We start from the raw sequence: 14,020 nt of genomic DNA on the forward strand, positions 1-14,020 counted from the left end.
ATTTCTGTTTCCGGTCCTGCTTAAGCAGCTGTTGCCATGTGGCGAGAGAAGGTACTGCATGGAACTGAAGGAGTCATTCACTGACAGGACTCGTTCCTCCCAAGTCATATAAAATATTAGATTATCAGATCTCTCCAGCATGTTGTTGCCAATCATATCTGAGTGCTTTTTGAAATGTGTTTGGGGTCATTGTCTTGACAATGACAGGAGATCTCGGATGAAAAACCTGGCTTTCTGACACTGGTCCCGACATTGTATCCCAACATTTTTTTTAGATTTCACGATGCCTTGCACACAGTCACCCCAAAACATCTTTGAAGCCCCACCATATTTGACTGTAGGTATTGTGTTCTTTTCTTTGTAGGCCTCCTTCCGTTTTTCGGTAAACAGTAGAATGATGTTCTTTACCAAGAAGCTCTATCTTGGTCTTATCTGTCCACAAGATGTTTTCCCAAAAGGATTGTGGCTTACTCAAGTACATTTTGGCAAACTGTCTTGTTTTTTATGTTTCTGAGTCAACAGTGGCGTCCTCCTGGGTCTCCTATAGCTATAGCATCTTATAGCAATTGTTTCATTTAATTGACGATGGATAGTTCATGCTTTCCATCTATGTCCAGGGAGATTAGCTTTTCAAACTTTTTGATGAAGTTGCGCACTGTGGACAAAGGCAAATATAGATCTCCTGATCTCTTAATTGTAGAGTACTTTGAACTGGCAGTTGCTTCAGGAAGTCTTCCTTTAAAATTATGAACAAAACACACTACATAGAACATAATTCTCATCTAATAAAGGGTTTTTGGTTGGTGTTTTAGTTCTCTGGTGCAACTCTAGACAATGAGATTTGAAAGCTACAGTCGCAGCACTTCAAAGCGACCACCTTTTTTACTGCAGTACGGTCGTGTCGCCAACGCACAATGGGTGCGTCCCCGACTAAGGATTTTTAATCCTGCAGCCAGCTGAAAAAAATCAGGGTGTTATCTCGTGTTAACCACCAGGTGGCGCAAAGATGTGAGGTCCGACTGTTCATTTCTATCTGTGTCTGCACATTAAGCACAAAAAACGATGTCATGGTATTGTATCATTAAATGTAGAGTAGTTCATTTTTAAATATTATAGATTATTATGCGTCTTTGCTCGCTAGTGCGCTATTGTTTGTTGTCAATTGCCAAAGTTTCTGATGTTTTTACACAGTTCCCAGGCCAGCCGAGAGACACAGTCCCTCCTCCATCCAATCCAATAGAATAATATAAGTATAATATAAACATAAAATAGACTTGGATCAAGTTGTCAATGCACGCTAGTGTTTGTTGTCAATTTCTGAAGTCTTTATACAGTATGTCCTCGTGTTTAAGTACTATCGGGTCTGTGTACGTTCTAAGTTTGATTTACCCACCAGAGAAAAGCTGGAAAAACGAGACGAGTTGTTTTAGAACGTTTTAGAACCGGAGGGCCTGTTAATGTGTCTGAACACGCAAGAAAGTGAGACTCTTATTTTGAAACACAGTACAACAACGACAGGAAGCCAGTGCTCAAGGGCAACTTAAGTAATGGATTTATATTTTCCTTTCCGGTCAGCATCGGCTGAAATCAAGCCGTTTTCTGGTTAAGTTGTCCAGAAAATAAAAAGAACATCCAAGTCCTCGTTTCTCTTAAGCGAAAAACGGAATTTAATCACAGCACTGTTAAAAACGAATAAAAACGAGCTGAAAGCAGTGTTTTCAAAACTAGACCCAGAATTGGATTTCAAGTTGTTTCCCGTTTTCTCGAAAAACAAGAAAACAAGTCGTTTTCTCGTTTTCCCAGCTTTTATTCTGAGGGGGAATTCAAACTGTTGGAACATACTGGATGAAAACGAAAACGAAAATAACTCCTTCTGCTCTGCAGAATAAACCACTTTGACCACTTTTAAGGTGTGTGTGAGAAAAGTTAAACCAGTGAGATAGAGCCAATGTCCTTTACACGGAAGCTCCAACATTTTACCGGAATGACATTAATCACAATATCTGCAGAAAAACAAACTTTTATTACACAGGCAACACAGTGAATTTAGAACTCGCTCTGCGTCGTAAACACAGCTTCTGATGTTGATTCAGTCACTAAAGCAAACTTCACATCCCTTCCCCCTACTTGGCATTGGCACAGAGACATTAACATATTGTCTCCACTCAATCAATAGGTGTAAAATACTTTAGCTCCGAGACAAAGAAAAAACTCCATGGGAGATCGGGCAGCGTGATCAGCTGCACCTACGTAGGCTGTGGGACGCCAAAACCTTTCACTTGACTTTTTTTAAACGCTCTACTTATGGCATTTCACACAAGTCTGGCAGACTACCACTGCTAACTTGTAGAGGATATTGTATAATAAAAATAAATAAATTGTAATAAACTCTCTGTGGTGCCAGAACGCCAGAGTCAGCAGATCTCCGATTCATTAGTGCAGCAAGTTGTTTGTTCTGCATATATTGATTCTGCATGATTAATAAGGACTGTTTTACACTTTTTTTACACACTGCATGCAAATGGAAACTGATCACCGTAAAGGCTGACACTTTTAAGTGCCAATGCCAATGAAGTGTTCAAGAAAAGTGTTCATGAAACGTATTATTACAAGAATGTGTTGTAAACCTGAGTGAAACTAAGGCATGGTGGCATTTTATTTACGTCTTTTTCTGTAGAACCAGCTCCCTGTTCAGGTTTGAGAAGCTGACACACTCTCCACCTTTAGGATTAGGCTTAAAACCTTCCTTTTTGATAAAGCTTATAGTTAGAGTTAGACAGCTGCAGATTTCACTGACAGGTCAAACTCCTCCTCAGTGTAGCAGTTCCATGCTTATTACTGATTACTCAACTACACTATTGGATTGTGTAGTAATTAAGCACACACTTCCTCTAAATCCTTTCAAAATAAAAGCACCAAGCCAAATAATTAGCTTTAATAGCAATGTTTCTGCTTTTAGATGGGTAATAATGACTGTTTAAATATAGATTAACAGTTTAGTAATTACCCACACATGCTTCCTCTACATCCTTTCAAAATAAAAGCACCAATGCCAATTATTAGCTTTAACTGCACTGTTTTTGCCTTTGAATGGGTAATTATGATTATTTAAAGACTAATTGACAGTTAAGCTATTACCCCCACACATTTCCTCTAAATCCTTTCAAAATAAAAGCACCAATTACAATTTATTACCTTTAATGGCAAGATTGATTAGAAAGTTTGTGGTTCTGAATACTAACCAATCGTTAATGAGACTACTTTAGAGTTCAGTAAATAGCCACTCAAACTTATTAGGGTGCTTTTATTCTGAAAGGGCTAAATCTAAATCTTTTGCTTTAATAGGGCTATTCTTGCTATTGAATGATAAATTATGACTATCTAATGACTATTTTATATTTTAGTAATTGCCCACACACAACCTCTAAATCTTTTCAAAATAAAAGCACCAATGTAATTTATTACCTTAAATGGCAAGATTTTCGTTTCTGACTGGTAAATTTCTACTAGTTATTAAACTATTACACAGTTAGGTAATTATTTGCAAATACTTTCTTCAAATCAAAAAGATAGTCAGCTTATTTATGATTGTCAACAATGCATCTTGGTCAACTTTTTAATCTTTGACATCTTTTTACCTTGGTCAACTTTTGAATCATTGTCATCTCTTTAATATTGTCATAGTATGACCTTGGTCATCTTTTTAATCATCATCTTTTTAATCGTCATCTTTTGTCATCGTTTTAATCTTTTTCAACATTTTCTCGTTTTCATCGTTTTCATCGTTTTGCCGTTGTCAACTTTTGGACGTAGTCAACTTTTTGACGTCAGCAGCTTAATCAGCGTTTGTCATCGTTGCGGCAGCAGATCAGCTCTCCCACGTAATTTCTCGAGAAATTACTTTTTCTAGTTTATACACTGAGCTCCTCTGTTTCCTTCTACCTCTTCTGTCCAATAACCTCCCATCATTGTTCCATGTTTAACTAACCTTGTCTCTCCTGTCTCTACAGTAGTTGTGCTCCTCCCTTACTCTCTCTCTCTCCTCCACTCTCTCCTCACCTACAGGTATCATCGGAAGGACTCAGAGCTTTGTGTCTGTGATGGGCAGCTGTGAGTCCAACCATCCTGCCTGGGTCCAGTCCCTGGTCCAACCATCCTGCCTGTGCTCTGTTGTTGCTTTTTGTTGCTGTGCTGTTTTCTCTCTCTATCCCCTCACCCCAACGGGTTGAGGCAGATGGCCGCCCACATCCAGCCTGGTTCTGCTGGAGGTTTTTTCCTCGTTAGAGAGGGAGTTTTTCCTCTCCACTGTTGCTGTCAAATTAAAGGCTTGCTGTATGCAGGTTGGGTTCAAGGCAGACTATGAGGGGACAGTGGCTTGGGTGGCAGTGGTCAATGAAGAGGAAGTGCCAGCAGGAATCCCATTTCCACATCCCCAAAGATCTTGAAACATTCAGTAAAGATTCTGTTTGGACTTATTTCTGCTGTACATTCGAGCTACCCTGAGAAGTTACGTAAGGACCTTCTTTGAGTTTATACAAGATATCCTGTTGAATCTTGATGATGGAAGAAAGCAACTCAAACCAAAGGTACAGGCTCTGAGAAATACATTGGAATAAAAGCATCTCAGCCAGCCTTTAGTTACTATTAGAAATTGTTATTTCTGTTGTACAGATTTACATGGAAAGGCATGCTTGAAAGCAGTTCAAGTTGTGTATGTATGTATTGTGTTATTAAAACCTAATTAATTTGAAATGGTTTCCTTATATGAATTGAGTAGCTACTACAGTGGTAGCAGTTCAAAGTGACTAGCGTTTTCACTGCAGTACCGTCGCGTCGCCACGGTGCAGTGGGTGGTTGCTGACTAAAGATTTTTAATCCTGCAGCCGGCTGAAAAAAATCATCGTTTTAACCATCAGGTGGCGCAGTGTTGATCAGAAGCCTCCAATGCACTACAGCGTAACTGAGGTCCGACATTCATTTCTATCTGTAACACATATATTACACCAAACCTATTTTATTATTAAGTTTTTACTATTAAGTAACTGTTGTGTGCTCAAATGTGGGGAGTGTGAAGGGCAACAACTTGTTGATGGCTTAGTTATTTTCTGTTCACTGCAAAGTTATAATTGTTCTGTGTGGTTTAAAACAGGCAGCGCCACAGCAGCAACACATTCTTGTTTTCATTCTCCTCAGCTTTTTCGTGTCTTTAAATAGAAGGCGTCTCTTAAAAATATGTACACACCCACCGCTCTAACATCTGATACAACATATTGACTTCACATAATTCCGTGATTATGAGTCGCGGTTTAATTAATATAATTTGAACGCGCATGGCCAAGTAAAGACGTAGAGCTCAGTCCATCTGCGGCTACAGCTGCTTATTTACGTTTTAAACTTTCCACAACTTGTTAATGAATGTTTTCCAATAGTCGTAGATTTTACGTAAATAACCATAATAATCATAGGAATTTGTTTTACAGCAGTTGTCGATCGTAACTTTGACAGGACGCCAGAACTCAGCAGATCTACAGCGACGCATTACAACAACATGTTTGTTCATACACATTTACTCTGTGTCTGCAGAACCACAGTTTGACTTGTTTTGACTGTGTGTGTCATTGTAACTGAGTGGCTGAGATCACTTGATCCGCCCGTGTACGTTTCAACATTTTCATTTCCCATCTGTCCATCCAGCCACTTTCACCGGCGTTTTCATTTCTCTTGCGATGAGTGGCAAAGGGATTTTAATCAAAGCACCGCCTTACAAACCAATAAACCAGGCAAAAATATTTGTTTTTACTAAAGACACGGAATTGAAGTTAAGATATTTTTTTGTTTATGTCACAAAACGACGGTGGTAGAAGGACCCAAATGCACAGCGCTGGCTTGGTTAAGATCATAGTTTTAATAATCACGATCAGGCAGGCAAAGGTCATACACGTTGTGGTGGTAGACAGGATCCGACAAGGAGCAGGCGAAAGCAAGGTCAAAATACAGGCAATGATCAGACTTACAGCACTGGTTTGTCGGAAGCTGGGCTAGAGGCAGAGTCGGTGGCAAGTCAAGGTCGATCATGATAGGCAAGAGTACAAAGGATGCTAGTCAGTGCTAGTCGGTAAACAACGTAGACAATCTGGCAGGGAACTATGGCAAGAGGTGGTGCTTAAATACTAAACTGATTAACGGCTGATGAAACACAGATGAGGTTAACAAGAAACAGAAGTGAAGCTGGGTAACTGGATATGAATGCTAGTCAGGAAGTAGTACAAAATAAAGCCGGATATGACTAGAAAACGTAACTAATAAACATGAGCTGTGACAGACCTCCGGACCGGAAGTCGCCTCTGGAACCGGACCGCCGAGGTGGCCACGACGCAGGAGGCAGCGCCATCCCTGCCACCGGATGCGTCCAGGGCGAGACCACCCATCGGGCAGACGAGACATAAGCCCGCGGGATGCCGGAACCAAGGAGCAGGACAGACATGGGACCTGAACCAGAGACGAGGGCAGACGTGGCAACGGAACCAGGACCAGAGACGCAGAAAGATGAGACGACGGAACCAGGACCAGAGATGACGACAGATAAGACGACGGAACCAGGACCAGAGATGATGACAGATAAGGTCAGGACCCGAGACGACCCCAGACGTGAAGCCTTAGCGGACGCTATTGGTGCTGGACCATCAGGAATTGAGGCAGTTGTGGCGGGGGAAGGGCCACCAGGATTCGTTGCAAGTGTGGTCAGTGCCGGACCACCAGTAGCTGGGACAGACGTGGTCGTGACCCGACCGCCAGGAGCTGCACCTGCACACAATGGAGCCACAGACACCGGGACCAGGAGCGGAGCGGCCACCCCCAATTCAGCGGAGGCTGGACCGGTGATGTACCCAGCTGTGGTCCCCTTGTACCCCCACATCCTTCAGAGTCGTCACCTGCACAGAGAGAAACAGAGGGTACGGAGCCCCAGGTCGGCGAACGCCACCCTGGAACCGTAGATCCTGCTGCAGAGACTGGAGCGGCCCCTTCAGGAGGACCGACAGGAACTGGAGCAGGAGCGACCCCTGGAGGGCCGACGGGAACTAGAGCAGGGGCGACCCCTGGAGGGCTGACAGGAACTGGAGCAGGAGCGACCCCTAGGGGGCCGACAGGAACTAGGGCAGTAGCGACCCCTGGAGGGCCGACGGGAACTAGAGCAGGGGCGACCCCTGGAGGGCCGACGGGGACTAGAGCAGGGGCGACCTCTTCGTGGTCGACAGGAACAGGAGCGACCTCTTCGTGGTCGTCAGGAACAGGAGCAGGAGCGACCTCTTCGTGGTCGGCAGGAGCATGAGCAACCTCTTCGTGGTCGACAGGAGCATGAGCGACCGCTTCAGGGCCGACAAGAGCAGGAGCAGGAACGACCGCTCCGGGGCCGACAAGAGCAAGAGCAGGAACAGCCGCTTCGCGGCCGACAAGAGCAAGAGTGACCTCTTCAGGGAGGCCGACGGGGACTGGAGCAAGAGCGACCTCTTCAGGAAGGCCGACGGGGACTGGAGCAAGAGTGACCTCTTCAGGGAGGCCGACAGGGACTGGAGCGACCTCTTCAGGGTCGACAGGAGCAGGAACAGGAACGGCCGCTTCGGGGCCGCTTACGTTTGATCGTTGCTCGTATTCCATATAAAAGAGAATGAGGACTGAATAGGTATGCTGTTAATTGCTACGATCTTCTGTGAATAAAATATAAAATGTAAAAACCTCTGAGCCCTGACTTTTATGTCTGTGGTGGAAATTTTCCATAAAGAAGCAGATGAGAGAGTTGTCATTTTGTGCGATTTATTGAAATAATAAAGAAAAAGAAAAATAATGGGGAAAGCAAATCAAAAGCATGGATGTTGATCATGCACATCAACAAATCAGAAACCAGCTGGGGAGATCAGTGCATAGACCACGCAAAGAGATGCAAGAGAATCACAGCCATCTCAATGATAAGGGAAACAGCTGTGGACATGAGAACAGATTTCCATTTTCCAGACATTTCGTCTAGCCAATTCCAAGAGGAAGAATCTATACCAGAGTTAGCTGAGATTCTGAAGGCCGTGGAGCACCTTCGCCACAATACCATTAGAATCAGTGTTATTCAGGATGTAAGTACAACATGCGTCTCCAAACATAACACAAACGCCTCTTTTCTCTGCTAACAACGTGTCTACGGCCATTCGATTGTAATAAAGAAAATTAATGTATGATAGCCATAGGTTTCCGATGGGGTTCTGTTTCATATATTCTTAAGATAGATTTCATGCTTTCGGATCTTTAATTGTACATTTGGGTCTAGAGCGAATAGGAGATTCAGGGATTTAACCAGAATGATGATGCGTTTTGTCTCATAACCTCTGTCATCTGTAAATGAAGGATAAAAAGTAATTGTAGCAGTGACTAGAGTGATTGTGAGCAAATTAAACACCAAATCAACTTTAGGATATTTAAACTCAGTGTTGTGAATTATATGAAATTTTCTCATTCAAAAGTATAAGTGTAAAGTAACATGGAAACATCACATGATCAAGGCAACAATCCAAGTAACATAAAATGAAGTTTAACAAAACAAGGTTACAATCGATGTATCTGTAACAATCTGCCTCTTCCTGTTGAACAGTAGTGTTAGATTGTTTCCAACCTGTGTGTTGATGTATTGCCAGTTCGTTGGAGTTCTTCAGGTTGTGATCAGCTGACCACAGAGACACTTGGGATTTGTTATCACCACCAGGTTTCCTCCCAATGTCGCCTGAGTCACTGTCACTCCCGTGATGTGAAGAGTCTACACGTTGTCCAGCGTCGGCAACTCAAGGCTGCTCGTGTGTGTGTTTTCACAGGAGTGTGTGTGTAGATGTATGGTCTGATAGTGTGATTCATCAGCGCAGCTTCAGGCGGCGCTTGGCTCACACCTTTAGCTGAACGGTCAACGCAGCCTCGCCTCAGTGCGTGTGTGAGCACAGCGAGGGTCTTCCTTCTCAGGTCTTTTCATTAGTGGTGGTTTTCTCCGTGTAGATTTAGATGGAGGGTCGTCTGTTGGATCCGGGACCTTCTCGCAGTGGATGGAGTGGATCCAAGTCGCTCTCTCTGTGACCTTCACAGCCGTGTGGGTCGTCAGAAGGACCTGGAAGGGGCCTTGCCATCGTTTGGAGGTCCAGTGCTTCCTCCTGAACTTCTTAACAATCACCCAATCCTCTGGTTGGATGGTGTAATGGTCCTGTCGCCTGCTTTCACCTGTTGGGAAATCTGAATTGTGGGGAAAAAGTGTTTGGGCGGCACGGCTGCCATCAGGCCCAAACCAGACTCCATGGCTACAGGTGGAACCATTCGACTGCCTGAGTCTGCGTTCCTGTGAAGTAGAAAATGTTTAAAGTACAGAGAGAGAGAGGAGGAGAGGGTAGAGAGAGTTAGAGAGGGAAATGAGGATCAGGAGAGGGAGGGGTTGTCAGGCAGCGACCTTCGCAGCAGCGTCTGCAGCTTCATGTCGGCAGAAACAAAGTTTTCAATGATGTTGTGAGTCTGACAGTTACAAACAGCATTAGCTGTAGGCAGCGGGACAGCGTCCAGCAAAGCAGAACCTAATCATGATGTGAGATAGGTTTGCAATCAGACTTCAAAAGCTTCCTATGCTTCCACAGAGCGTCTGTGGAGTCTGTGTAGATGGTAACAGACTCTCACAGACTCCCACAGGGAAGCAGTGCTTCCTGTAAGGCTGAGTGTTGGGTCAGAGCGTCCTCTGAAAAATAAAAATAAAAACATGTAGTGTGTCATTAGAATGTGGAGGTACCAAGTTCACTGTTTGCTGCACATGACGGGCCAAATAAAAAAAGTTTTCTAAAAGTATGCAAAGTAGGTGAATACGTCACATGGGGTCAGAAGTCGTTCACAGTTGTAAGCGTGTTTCTTCATTGCGTGCATGAATGTGTGTGTGTATGTTTGCGGTACCGTCTTCTGTGTCACATGAAAAGGAACCGTCACCTTCCTCCTTCCCCAACCATCAGTCTGATGTGAGCGCCAGTGGGTGAAGCCTTTCGATGGGACAGTTGTTCCTCGATGACAGACCTTTCCTGGATCCTGAGATGCAGCTCTATTGGGCCGATCACGTCTGAAGCCTCTCCTGTTGTTTCAACCAGTGTCTGTGTCAGAGCACGTCTTCTCTGCTGTTGCTCTGTCCTTGTTTTCCTTTGCTGATTGTCATAAGCAGGTGTCTGTATCGGACACACGCGTGTATGACAGTTTCACGGCCTCTGAAGCTTCAGACACAGTCTTTTCCTGCTGGTGCAGGGCTTGTAGTACTGTAGCTGGTTCGTCTGATGAGCCCAGAACGTGATGGCTGCAGACGTTGTGGGAGTCAGTGAGGCGTCCATGCTGTGGTCTGTGTCCTCCAGCTGCTGTGGTATCAGAGCTTCCACCCTGTTCTGGTTGTTGGTTGGCGCTTCTTCTCCTTCGGTTCTTCTGCTGGTGGTGGGAAAGGAGTCCAGATCCGGATTTACCCTCATCGCGCTCAGTTCTGCATTAGAATAGAGAGCAGAAACAATGGGAGCATTTGCCCTTGACATGATATGTGTGTGTGTGGTGTGTGTGTGTGTGTGTTTGGCAGAGTGCAAACAATTCTTCCCTTGTTATCTCCTTTTTTTCTTACTCTCATCTTTTTTTTGTTTCTTTCAGGGTTTAGTTTTGATAGTTTTTTTATTATATTATATTTACATTTTACTTTAATTACGTTTAGTTTTGTACGGTTGCTTTCTGGTGGTGAAGACTCAGATCGCTCCAAACCCGTCCGGCCGGAACCTTCCCAAAATGCCTTTTTATCGGACGTCTCCGTAAAAAGGGAACCAACCTGATCTGGCGACAGAGCCTTTCACGAAGTATTTCCTCAACGTTAGGCCCCTCTAGGCCCGGGTCCCTCGTATCTTGAAAATACTTCACTCTGCAAACGCGCTCCATCTTTCAGAAGCCGTCTTTTATAGTCAGTCCCCCACGTGTGGACCACGCACAGATCAAAAAACCATGTCTGTATCCTCAGTACAGACGGAAGCTCGGTTCCACGAGCCAACCCTTAGCAACCGACGTCTCACCACCCAGAGCAGACTTTCACCTAATTAATAACATTTTTTTGTTTCTGGATCTAATTAATTTTCCTAATCAAATATAGTGTTTCAACCAAATAGAATATTTCTTTTCTTTTTTTTTCTCAACCAATTGAAATGTTTCAGCTAAATTAAAAATAAAAGTTCCAATCTTTTTGTTTTTTCCCGAATCAAAAGGAATCTCTCTCACCGAGCCGAGCCAAATTAGGATTTGAGTTTGAATCTGAGTTCGTGGATCTCGTCAGAGGTGATCCAGACGGGTGAGCAGTCCTCCCAGCTCTGAATGTCTGTAGAGGTTTGGAGGCTGAGCGACCCTAGTCCTCAGGAGTATCATCCCTGGTCACACCGTCCAGACGACCTGCCGCGGGATCCTGCCGACAACGCCAATTTCTGTGGTGGAAATTTTCCATAAAGAAGTAGATGAGAGAGAGTTGTCCTTTTGTGTGATTTATTGAAATAATAAAGAAAATAAAAATAACGGGGAAAGCAAATAAAAAGCATGGATGTGATCGTGCACATCAACAAACCAGAAACCAGCTGGGGAGATCAGTGCATAGACCACGAAGGTGTGATGCAAAGAGTCCACAATCCTCAAGTTGCTTCTGCCTTTTAGCTTCTCTGTCCGACTAGGGTGGAATGTCTTTCTAACCCAATCAAATTACATGCACCATCTTCTGACTGTCGCAGTGTGTGTGAAGATATTTACATTCTCACACCTGCATTGCTGACGTCCAACTAACTGTGAGAAAGGAGCACCAAGTCTCAACAGACAGAGACACAACTCCCTGACCGTGGGTTTGGGAGCTAGAGTTGAGAGTCTATCAGGCAGAGACAACCATTGAACAATGTAGGTGAAACGTCAAATGCGTACAGTAAGACAAAACATAAGATATTAATTGCAGAACATAAGTCATAAATCGTATAATAACTGCATAGAAGTAAGGAAGACACAATTTTTCCCATAACAATGTCTTCTTTGGAGTAAAAAACAAATTTTATTTTATGTTTGGGAAATGTCGCATTTCAGCTACTGTAATTTTATTTGTAATTAACATTAGTTCCTACCTGCCCTTGTTGACGGGGGACAGGAAAAAGGTGACGCGTTGGGTAAGAGCGGCGTTAAGAAAAAAGTGTACATGTGCCGTACTGTCTTGCCGTGTGGTGCATTAAAGAAGAACACGATGTAAAGAAAATTGTAGCCCGTACCAACAGCGAGAAATCAGGGTTACAGTAGCTTGTCTGCCACAAATCAAACACTGCCATAACTTACTTACGTTTATAACTAAACTAAATACTATGATTATCCGCCACAGGCAACCAGTGGTTTGTAGTCTTGGGGATCCATGCAGTAAATATTTCGACAATGTTATCTCGTGGGTCAAATGATAATGATGAGACGCTGTTTTTCCAATAATTAAAATTGAAAAAATGCTCCCACTGAGATTCGAACCCGGGACGAAAAACTTTACAGACACCCTTCTCAACCGCTAGGCCAGCTAAGACCTGAAAAGTTGCTGTTCTACAACAGGCTATATGACACAGTCAACTACGATGTTTTAGGACCAAAAGAGTGAGTCAATCGCCACCTACAGGCCAAAAGGACGTAACACAGTCTTTCACGCAGTGCAAACAAGGCGCTGACGCGGCGGCTTCAGAAGCAAAGCACGGTGGGGGAAGACACTTTAACTGCTGCCACTGTACAAAGCCGGAAGTCCATAACTACAATGTAATAATTTAGTAGTAAAAGAGGAATGAGTAAATTAAACTTGAGTGGCAATAGTTGCCTTAACTGATGCATACTGGTTAGTCTTACTTGATTCATTGAAGTTGTAGGTACTAATTTTTATTGTGTTTAGAATAATGCTTCATATGAGTCAAATTATTTTATAGTGTAAGTTGTACTCAAATCTAATATTATTTTGTCGTTAAATCTTTAAGTTCATAAACTCAAATGGTTTGAGTAAATGTCGTGTCCCAGCTTTTGACCACCAGTGTTTACATTGTCTGTTTGCTGTTTCCGGTTTTATTTTGTCATGTTTCCTGGTTTTGTTCTGTCAGTTTAGTTTCTGCTTAACATTTCGAGTCACGCGCCCTTTCAGCTGTCTCCGTTTCAGTAATCTATTCTTTGTATTTAATCACCAGTGCAAATATGTTCCTTTATACTCAGCTCAAATAGAAAGATGCCCATAGATTAATGGCTTCAAATTCCCCTCCTCCCATTGGATTTTCTATTCCTGTGTCCGACCTCCTTAGTCCCTCTTTTCTCTAACCTTCTTGCCGACACGCAGGGTGATGAAGTATAGAATGGGGAATATTTAGAGAAGGAAGAGGAATTGATGCTGGACCTTTTTCTGACAAGCTCCAAGTCAGAGAGGAGGATAAATAAACTCAAAGAAGAGTGAGATGAATTTGTAAAAGTGTGAAACACAAAAGGAGGGAGAGTCTGTATAAATGGCAGACGCAAGTAATGGGAGAGAAAAAAAGGGAGAAAGTGAAAGACATGAGCATAATAGTGCACATGGGAAGCCTGCTGGAGTGTAATGCCATTTTTGTCAGCATCCTGTAAAAAAGGTAGAAAGAATATTTCTTTTATGTGCACAAACATCCTCAGGAAAACCTTATTGGGTCTAGTCTAGTCTAGTAGCTCCGCCTCGTTAGCATGCAGTGTGTTGTGTCACTTTGACAGCCAACACTCCTGGCTCAGAGATGTGGAATTACAGTGGGGAATACAGAGTGTCATAACCAGTCATGCATGTGAATGTGTCCTGAAAATGTTAATGCCGTGCCTTCGTAGTTATGGGCTATAAGGCCAAAGTAAGTTCTGTCTGTCCGAGGGCTGTTCAACAGGTGGTGCGGTGTTCAATCCCCACAGCCGAAATAAACATTTGTAAAACTAGATCTCTGTTGGTGTGAAGTTC

This window comes from Betta splendens, chromosome 10 (assembly GCF_900634795.4).
Source record: "Betta splendens chromosome 10, fBetSpl5.4, whole genome shotgun sequence".
Taxonomy (NCBI): domain Eukaryota; kingdom Metazoa; phylum Chordata; class Actinopteri; order Anabantiformes; family Osphronemidae; genus Betta; species Betta splendens.